The following is an 11,142-nucleotide window of genomic DNA, read 5'->3' as shown; positions in this document are numbered from 1 at the left end:
ACTTGTCTGATATAGGAAATGGTAGAGAGCTGCATGCAGTATATTTTGGGTGATAACATGGACGCTCATAAGAGCTGTTCTCACTCGTGTTTCTCTGCTCAATAGCTTTCACATTCCACAGCACACAGGACACATTACAGTCAACAGGTCCTTTCACACAGAGGCGAAAACTAGCAATGAATCGGTCAGCACTCCTCCCCATGGTGCAACACGCATCTATTCACAAATTTCCCCATCCCATGAACACCTGCGAAGTTTGTACAACTGTTCTACTGGCTATGAAATAAAAGAAATGAAATCTATGCCCTGCTCGGCATAATCTGATCTGCATTATGTACAGGACCTGTGCATATTTCTGTTCATAAGAAGAAATTTTAGGAAGCGCTTCATAAGGCTCTTTAGTGGAATTTCCCAATATTTTAGATTAGTTTCATCTCTTTGGAACTTCTCTTGGTTTCTTTCTCAGAACCTTCTCAAATAGAGTTTACCTGGCAACCAAGATGTAAACAAGCATGAAAGGGTTTTCCCCCCCTGCTGCAACCCATAGTACATCCATCTAGAAAACAATCTGGAAAGGGTTTTCCCCCCCTGCTGCAACCCATAGTACATCCATCTAGAAAACAATCTGGAGCAGTTTCTTAGAGGGTCTTTATTTATGGTTTACTTAAATAAGTAACTTGAAGAATTGGGACATCGGTTTCTGCCTTTTGGCTGAAGGCATTAAGTGTAACTGTCTATGTGCGAGTTTATTTTCATGACACATGAGACATACACCAAATTCAAATAGTGACAAGCTAAGCTCAATAATGAAATGTTCAGCCTATGATGTAAGGTAGAGTAAGTAAAATCATATTAACACTTTTAAATACCTACTGAATTGTCTAGAAGTGTGAGTGTTTAAATGTATGAATTTAGAGGCTCACCTTTTCACTGTAGCCTAATAATTTTAAGGCAAGAGGAGGGTTATCTTAAAGTAAAAAATGATAGCTTTTGCATCTCTTTTAGCTAGACGACTAGACGACTGGAGAAAATTTGCTATTCTACAAAAGGGTGTGCTCAGAAGTTTTACGCTATATGGCAACCATTTTTGACCTATATAGAAAAAACGGATGCCACTGATATTGTAGTTTTGTAATACTGACCCCATATTATTTATACTTGTTTATTGTTTGTAACTTTTAAATTGTATATATTTTTTGTATGTTTTTCTTACCACTCATTATTTATTATTATTTATTCATTTATTGTTTATCGTTTATTGTATCTTTTAATTTTATTTATTTTATTTTATTTTTGTATCTCACCTACAATTCTTGTCACATTTACTTTATTTATATGTACATGTAATTGTTTGTGAAATCTATTCCGTTTGATTACTAAATGGTACAATAGGGGTGGGGCTCTGTTGGAGCAGAAACATGGGGGGGGATATATTGTGTTTATCCAACTGTATCTGTGTATTACTTTAAATACCAATAAAAAGACTTTGAGCAACAACAAAAAAAAAGTAAAAAAAAAAAATGTAAGAACAAATAGAGAACTGCTTTCAAGAATCACATTTACTCCTACGTTTTTTCTTAGGAAGCAAAAGGAGAAGAAAGTTAGTAAAATACTATTTTGATGAATATCATCATTTCTTAACTAAAGTTACAAAAAAGCAGCACTTAAGAATTTTAGTATTATCTTGATGATTATTTTGACCTGAACATCTGTTAACCTGAGAATTAGGTTAATTGAATTAGGACATAGCGAGAATTCTTTCAAGCCAATGGCAGGTCTGTATTAGCATGACGCAGATGCTGTATCTTTATCTTGTATATGTTCTTTGTGTTGTATTCTTATCTATATCCTATTCTGAGCTGCTGCAATGACCCAATTTCTACCAACCCCCCCCCCCCCCCCCCCCCCCCCAACCCCCCCTCAACCCCTCCTCCACCAAGTTTCAGTATCTGATGTTATTTGGTTTGCAAAAGCCCCTTAAATTTAAAGGTGATATATTTCTTATGAAACGTATTCATGGCTCTGCCATGTTAGATGTTACACCATTCTATTCAAAAAGTTGCTTTTTCCAGTAAAATCTGAGGAACCTGTCTGAGAATGCTAAAGGGATTTTATAAAATGTTTTCAATCAATATTGTTTTGTCATTACGGCTCAGCAATCAAACTCCAGAATGAATATCTTCTCTAATAGCTTCCATGCACACGCAGATATGAAACTCCTAGTGAGTCATATCCTTTGCCCATATGGACACCAGTCGGCTTGTTCAGCCAACAAAATCTGATTTTTACAACTAATATAATACAGATACAGTTTAATACAATAGCTATATACCTGAGTTGTACACATCATATAGACACACAAATTATTAGAAATCAGACAGCTCTTCTGAAGGACTCAATAACTGTAAATTATTGTAAATAATTGGAAGACTTAGTCTACCACAGCTCTCATACAGAGAACCCAACAGTATCTCATTGGAGCAGGACAACATCTACTGTAACTGAACTGGAATATGAGACAGCAGGACACTGCGTTTGAAGACTGATGGAGGGAACAAACGGTGTAATGCAATATTGTCATTGTCACACCATCAGATTGTGTCACCGCTGCCTTAGAGTCAGACTGAAACTTGAACTCTCACTGTCCAAAGAGAAGTATTTCACTCATGTGGCAGTTGTGTCATGAAAGTCATGATGAAATAGCATTCTGAGAGCATCTTGCTTCCTTAAAGTGATGTTATTCCTGTTGAAACAGGATATTTGGGCTGGATATGATGCGGGTAGTGATCATTCAATACTTTAAACCAATGGGATATCAGTTAGGAAGAGAAGGGCAGTTTTATTTGATGAGAGGGGTGGAGGGGCGGGATCGTTCAAAAATCTGTGATGGTTTTATTGGTTGGAACACGATGAAGTCACCACTAAATATTTTCTGTTTTTCAGTAATGAGATTTTGATATATAAATGGAATAAAATAAAATGTTTGTCTTTTTTTGGCATAAATTGTCAAATAGGTAGAATAAGATAAAAAGGTGATGAAGTCATTTTTCATTTCAGTGTGCCTTTAAAAAGTACAGAAAAATAAGATGTTTGAGATGTCTCCAAAAACTTGACTTCGCCTATTACCCATTTTGTCTTTGTCTTTGCAAATGATTTAAAGGCTCATTCCAAGGTTTATACTTTCATATCGACAAATTTAGGATCACTTCTTCAGGTCCACATTGAGTCTGTTTTGCTCCAAATGACAGATCCCACTGTATCCCATTACTCCTATATCTAAAAAAAACAAAACACACACACACACGTGTCAAAGTCAAAGTCAAAGTAAAGGTACAAGTAAATGCTTGAAGATAATCAAGTAGAAGTAAAAATGCAGGCTTTTAAAACTAGTCAAAAGTTGTTTTACTCACAAAACCTAAAGTAGTTTGAGTATTAATTAAATGGCAGAGTAGGAATTTGTTACTTTCCACATCTGCTAACAGTATTTCAAGTTAGACTATTCTTTCATGGCTTTTTTTTCCTCTTTTACACACACACACACAGAGAGAGGGGTACATGAAACATTATTCACTAGGCCTCGTCAGATGTATAATCGCCCATGTTGACTTCAGCCACTCTGAAGCAGCAGTGCAGCCTCTGCCACGACGGGCATGCCGCAGGTCAGTGGGATAGTAGTTATGTCACCTCTCCTCTCTGTGGCAAAGTGCTGTGACCTTTCCAGAACCTGCTGAAATGTCTTCCATATATTGTTACACTTCACTACCTTTCCCAGGAGAGCCAGTGGCGGATCAGTGGCTCACATGCGGTTGTGCCAAAACCGCACACCGGGCGGGCGAAGCAAACCCTCACCTCTGACTTTGCCTATACCAAGAGGAAGGAAGGAGGAAATATCAAAAACGTCCCCCTCTTTCTCTTCCTGTTAGCGAACGTTCAGCAAGTTCTTCATTAGCGTTCTGGTGAGGCAGATTCAGCTTCCGTCCCATTAAAAGCGGGGATGGGCAGACACGTTTGTTTCACAGCTGACTGAGGCTCTGTGCCGTGGTGCAAAGGTGCAGATCATATTCAACTTCTTCAATTTTGCGCTGAATTAGACAAGCACTCTGGTTTCAAAAGGAGCGCGTCGGCAGGATTTGCAGGGTAGTATTACTGAGCGTCTCTGTGGCTACGGCAATCAGCCACACACACACACAAATGCACCACATGTCTGCATGCAAGCAAAAGCAGCAAAGTGTACACATTTACATGACATAACTACGGAGGAACAGTTCTAAAAATAACCGCATGCCCAGGTTGTGTGGGATTGCGTGGGACTGAAACATGAGCAGTGTACCCATGACATGCTGCACAGCGCTAACAAGGCGCACATGTGATAGTGTTATTGCAACTTATCAGATCATGTTATCACCACACATCAATGGCGCACGCCGTCCCGCTGCCCGTCCAGCTGCGGCTTGGCAGTGGATTCCTCTGCTGTGCAGTTTGGGGACACTCACAGCCTCTCAGATGTCTGCTTTAAGTTCATTCAGCCTTTTTCCTGCTGGCCTGGAGCGGACAGGGGGCTTCTCTTTCCCTCGCTTGTGCTGACTTTGTGCTGATTTGGAATGGGAAGAGGACGACTTTTCAAAGGATTCTGCGGGCGCCCCACAGGGTGGAGGCACCCAGGGGTGAAGCGCCTGTCTCTGTTTCATTTCATCTGCCTCCTCCTCCCGTTGTTTGTTTGCCTGTGGAATCAGCTGCAAGTCGGTGTCCTCATTCTGACCTGAATAACGTTGGGCAGATGACAACTTTTGTCAGCGTCAGATAGTTGCATGGCTGTTGATAAGGGGATTTTTCTGATCACATAAACCCAATGAGACACCTCACCTTCAAGCATATTGGTGTAAAACGCAGACTGTGTGATACATGTCCGCAGCGGGGACAGAAGGATAGGTTTCTGCTGGGAGATTTAAAAGCTACTGGTTACAGTGCAGTAGCTTTACAGGAGGCACCTGCTCAGAATACAGAGCAACTCTGCTGCCTTGCTTCACTTGCCATTAGCTTGCTTTACTGTCTAACTCTAACAGTTTATACACAGTTTACAAAGAAAAAAAGAGGTGAAGAGAGGCTTTATTTTTTAATCATGATTTATTCAGGTTATGGACATCTCTAAAGGGGAACCCTGGACCATTCAGCTGAGAGAAGTGGAGCTCCTTTGCACTCTTGACTCCATACATGCAAGCATGAATGGATGGGTGGATGCACAGGGAAACATGCATGCAGAGGAGCAGACCAGGACACACAGAGACAAATTTACATGTAAAATTCATAAACAATTTTCATTCACTTTTAAGCCAAATCCAAAAGAAAAATCCATTGAAGACAATATTGAAAAAATGCATGCACCATGTTTAAGGCTCATGGTAGTGTCTTATGATCCTTAGAATATAATGTGCATCAATTTATAAAGCATAGCATTTGCAAACAAATGCTTGTAGGCCTGTAATCAGCCACAGTGATGAAAAATGATAATTAGCAGCCAGATTCATTTGTGACTATATAGTTCAGCCGTACAACAGTCATTTTCTTTATTCTGAATCTATCATTAACCCCTAACTGGCTCGTAGAAAGATCTCAATCATACATTTTTACATATTGAATGTTTCTCACAGAAGTATGTCTGCATTTGTTAAACCATGTTTGGGTTCTGCCGGCCCTGAATTCTCTCCCAGATGAGCGGCTCTCAAAACATCGGCCCCCTGGATTATTAATATTTATAATTCACGCTTCCTGCCTCACATTATTCTCCAGAATGGGATGAGATTTTGTTTCTAGTCAGGAAAATGAGAGGTTGTTTATTTATGAAAACAGGGGCGCCACTGGGGGGAGACAGGGCACGGCCAGGGTCGAGGGTCAACATTTACGCCTGACACATCGGCCTCTGACTCAGACCGTGATGAGGTCATCTGTCATCACATTCCTCTCTTTGCTGGTAAGATTTTCTGTACAGTAAGCACAAATAAAAGCCTGCGGGCCAGTTGGAGTACTAGTGAATAATGCAGTATTTAAATGACAATGGTTTTCTACAGAACTATTTATGATGAAATAACTTCCCGAACAGTGATATTACACAAGTCACGTAGGCAGGCCTAAGGCAACCAAGGCAGCTCATTAAATTTTCTTTTTTTTTTTTTTTACAATAAATGGAATTCTTAATTAGATGAGCTTAATTGCAAGTAAGATGAGGAACATTTCTGTTTACCCAACATCCTCGTCTAGATCTTTTCCCACAGCAGGAGGGCAACCAACCCGCCCCACTGAAGTCAATGCATCCAGCAGCTTGTGATTCTCCACTCCAATCTCTGTTTTCAGTATAAATGCTACAACGGCCACTGGCTTTTTAGAATTCAATTACCCAATAATTTCCAGATTTCTGCACTTCACTAAGAAATACACTTCCACAGAAGGAGAGGAAGAGTGATTTGTGTTAGCGGGGACTATGATGAACAGTGACTGAGCGTGCTGGTGAACTCTCTATGACGTTGGTTTATGAAGAAAGCCTGAATGCAGGACTGTTAATCTGTGAGTCACAGAAATCTGAGGCAATGACTGAGAAAATATTGGGACTGGGACTCTTTGCTGTGGCAACCTAACCTAGTAACCAGATGAACGTGCATGTTATGCTATAGACACAGACCACGGACCAACAATTATTTTGGCCTTTGCACCAAAATAATAATGGAATAAGCCACTGGAATGTAATTAGCAGGCAATATAACAATATTGTTAGTTATATTTAGCAGGGAAGTTAGTTATCTTAGTAGCTAGTTAGGAAGCTACTAACTAGCTACCGAGGCTATGCTCTGGTAGCTAGCAATAATTAACTAAATATATTAAAATGTAAACATATCCCTCTGGATTTGTTTCAAATATGTTTTTCAGTGAGGAATCTGTGAAATGTTTGTATAATGTATCTTGGTTCACAACAGTAGAGCAGAGCAGACTGGATCTTCCAGGTGGAGTTTCCCACTCTGCATATTCAAAATGGCAGCTGTGTGAATAAGGTCAATTCCAATTAACCGTGGAGTTTGACACCAGGGTGAGATCATTTCTCTTGGGATTTTGCAGCATGGATTCATACCAGTTTCATACTCACTCAAATGTACAACGCAGTCTTGTTGTGTTCACTGTGTTGGGAAGAAGACATACGTTACAGGCCTGACCTGTAGACCCTGACTGACAGCTCTCCCCATTGTGTGTGGACAGGAGAGCAGGTCAGGGCAGGACCTGAGTTGACAGGATGACAGAGGTGATGCCTCTCTATAGGGGCGCAGGGTGAGGGACAGCGACGTCACACACACACACACACACACACACCCCCAGCCCAGAGGGAGGATGTGCGATAGCCACCCTGAATCTTGTTTGTTTTCAGCTGCGGGGAGGAAGTGGATGGGTTAGAGAACTGGAGATAAGGAAAACAATACATCATCTGCTCATTTCATATTTTTTAATTAGGTCATGGCATATCTGGGGAATTGATACCCGACAGGCAATATTCAGATTAAAAATGACGGTCATACTCATTTTGAACAAGTAATTAAGAGCAATGCGTCAGTGGCCAAATTTGAGAAGGTATTTTAGAGGATCGTACTATTCTGAGCCCTAAAATCCTTGGTGATATTGTAGACGTTGCAGATGTTTCGTCCTGGTTTGTTTATTGTGGGTGGTCTGTGCACAAGGCCGTGACTTTCTCATGATGCAGCCGCTCTCTTACGATTACCGGCCTCTTCCCACCATTGACGCTACATGTTCAGTCGTAACCCTCCCTAGACCCCCAACCCTCATCCCCATGTTGCCCTGAGATCATGCTCTCCATGTCCTATACATAGATCAGGTGCAAACTCAATAAACCCTTTTCCATCTTAAGCATCCTCAGTTTCAGAGGAGAGAGGGTTCAGGAGTGAGTAGAGACAAATGGGCAGAAACCGAAATATTTATGGATGGAAGCGCTATCACCTCCCTCCAATCCATCCTTCTCCTCTATAGGCACAATGACCCAGGGCTTTGTTACAAACATCATGTATACATGTGTGATTTCCTTCCACGTCTTCCACTGCAGGTCGAAGATAAGTGGAGACCAGCATGAAAAGTTATCATGCTGTCATGTCAGATAATGCCATTGTTGTTTTAAAGTTGATCAAACTGAAGCAGAGGAGGAGTTCAGGTTTGCAGAGTTTGGGGAGCCAGCATGCATTAGTCCCTCTATATGTCTTAGGTGCACATAATGTACAGTATCTGTGTTAAAATGTTACAACATAAAATCTGTGACACACGTTTTGTAGTGTTTGCACATGTTGTCTTATTGACTTTAAAGCTCACTCAGTGTGGTTTGAATGTACAGCAGATATGGTTTATAATCTGTAAATCATTGCTATCATGTTCAACTCTAATTTCCTTGATTTTCATCTTTTAACTTAAATTGAGTGATTACATGCTTCTCTGTGGGTTGAGAACATTGCACAACTCTTGGGCTGATGAAACCTTTTCACAAGTATTTAGATAATCCTGAAAAATGCATGGTCATCAAGCTAAAAGCTGTTTTTCTTACTGAGTGAAAAGTTGAGATTTTGAAGATACAAGGTTTTCACTGCTCAACAGAAATTTTTATACAAGTCTAAGTTTGAGTGCAGCATTAGATGATGTAGGACACTGTTCATAAAACCACTTATGCATAGAATGGGTGTATCTGTAATATATACTGTAAGTGAAATGTCTGTGTACATAATGTTTTTCTTTCATTTAATCTCTCTCCTTAAAGCCTCCTTATATGTCTGATATAGTCTGAGTCGAACACACACCCCAACAAGGTGAAGATCGGTGGAAAGTGATGAAACATGCTCCATGTGTATTAATTTTTCACCAGCATGTTTTGGCTACATGCCTTCATCAGCGTGTCATGGTTTGAGTGGCCTCCATTTCCTCAAAGATGTTTCTTTTACAGTGTTTCTTGCATACACATTTTTTTCTTGCTTTGCTCACATTCACAGTTCACTCCTCTTCCCTGATGATTGGATGACCTCCAGCAGCCTTTTATCCCCCAAAATGTTTCTTCTTGACATATATATATAAAAAAAAAACATATTTAATGGAGCAGAGTTCTTCTGAAGCATGGAAGGGTTTTCTAAAATATCACTTGAACATCTAAAACATCAGTCAGGGTCTCTTGAATAAGTTGGAAACCCACCATGCCATAGATTTTAGTGTATTAACCACATTAGTGAAGTGCAATATAAGCAATATTAGGTTTTATGTCTTGTTTTTATGTTTTGTGTGAACCCCAGGAAGAGTAGCTGTTGCATCATGAACAGCTAATGGGGATCCTAATAAGAAACAAATAAGAAACAAAAATTAACATCTAAATTAACAACCATATGGGGTGGATTTACTTTTTCTAAAATTAAACATGATATGAGAAACTCCCCATACCTTGCTGCTGTTTCCAGACCTACGGCAAAAGAGAGGGTTTTCAAATGTCCGTTGTTTTTGTGACTCCATGGCTACCTGCTCTATATTACATCAACAGACTTGACGGGAGGACCTCTGGCTGCCTTTGGAAAGCACAGGAATGTGCAGAGGTCTGACACAGGCTCCGAATGTCTCTGAAAGGGAAAAGCCAGAGCCAAATTGTCCACCCTGGGACAATGGGAGACGAAAAGGTGTCGCGTCATGGCACACAACCATTCTTAGCACTGCGGGACACACCAGTGAGAGAGAATGAGGCTGCTGAATCAAGCCCAGGTCCAGGCTGTCAGTGAATAGCCTGCTGCTGCCAGACAGGTAGTTAGTCAGTGAGCAGGACATGTGTCACTCTACAGGACTTTTAAAGACCTGAGCATTGGGTTGGACAGCGCCTGCTGCTTGCTGGAACAGCCTGGAGTCCCGGCAGAGTGCTGGCACCGACTTCTTAAGAGTGGCCCCCTCTGTGTTGATGTGATCAGAAACACTGATTAAGTCTCTTGTCGTAAGGACAAGCAGAGAGCTGGGAAATGGTTTGTTGTGTTGATGCCAGGAACAATAAATGTGTGGGCTGCCCTGCTGGAGACCAGCCTCTGTGGAGCTGTAGGAGAGAATACAGTCGCCTCGCAAGGGGTATGTTTGCATGAAATGACACGTATGGCACGAGCAAAACGTTTCACTGTAAAAATGAATTTATTCATTTTCAGACAAACATTTAAAAAAATGCCTGAGCTTCATCAATCAACATCTAAAACAGTTGATTACATTCTCAGATATTATTGTGTTTTGTATCTCTTATAGCTAATATTTACATGTTTTTCAAAATGAGTTTTCAATTGTGCTCCTTTTTGTCAGATGGTGATATCTCACCTTGGAATGAGGCACATAAAGCCTGTTATTGAAATGCTACCATACCGCTGATAGTTGACTATTTTTAGGGAATTCCAACTCAAAAAGATGACAGTGAGACAGGGATCTTCTTAAAGGAACCTTATCATAAACATCACACTAGCGGATGGACATCCTTAGCGTCTTAATACAATGGTACAAAGGAGAGTTTTGTGTTGATAGACGAGTCCTCTTATCTATGAGAGGAGCCTCACTCACTGACTTGTTTGCTGCTGATCTGGATCAACACCTGCTGTCACGTGAGCCTCCTAATGCTGAGAGCCCCAGTCTGAGGGAGCCACTCTTTCCTTCTGGTAGTTAAAAGCAAAGGAATGTGTGTGTGTGTGTGTGTGTGTGTGTGTGTGTGTGTGGCTGCATGGGAAACAGTCCCCCAGACATCCTCTGTGAGCGTCTCTCTGTGAACGCTCTCCTGCAGCACATGCCTCTTATTCAAGCTACTTAGACGCAGGAAGGGGAAGCTGAGTGTTTGATTGTGTCGAGGAGCCAAATACTGACCAGTGCTTCTCCTGATTACCACCTCTCCAATAACAAATCATGCAGTCAGAGCAAATGTGGCATCTGGCAGAATTAAAGAAGACTAACATAAGTGTCAAAATGTACACATGACAAAGACATTCATTTATGGCTTATCTCTCTGCAGACCATAATAACTGGCAAAGCACAGATAGAAACCCTAAGCTGCTATCAGGACTGTTAGATCGGGGATCGACTGTAGCAACGACGTAAACATGAACACAGAAC

Source organism: Centroberyx affinis, unplaced genomic scaffold, assembly GCF_046629955.1.
Source record: "Centroberyx affinis isolate AG114_WGS23_722 - 3 ecotype Tasmania unplaced genomic scaffold, CSIRO-AGI_Caff_v1 ptg001851l_1, whole genome shotgun sequence".
Lineage (NCBI taxonomy): Eukaryota > Metazoa > Chordata > Actinopteri > Beryciformes > Berycidae > Centroberyx > Centroberyx affinis.
The sequence above is the reverse complement of the archived record's forward strand: the minus strand, read 5'-3'. Positions refer to the sequence as shown.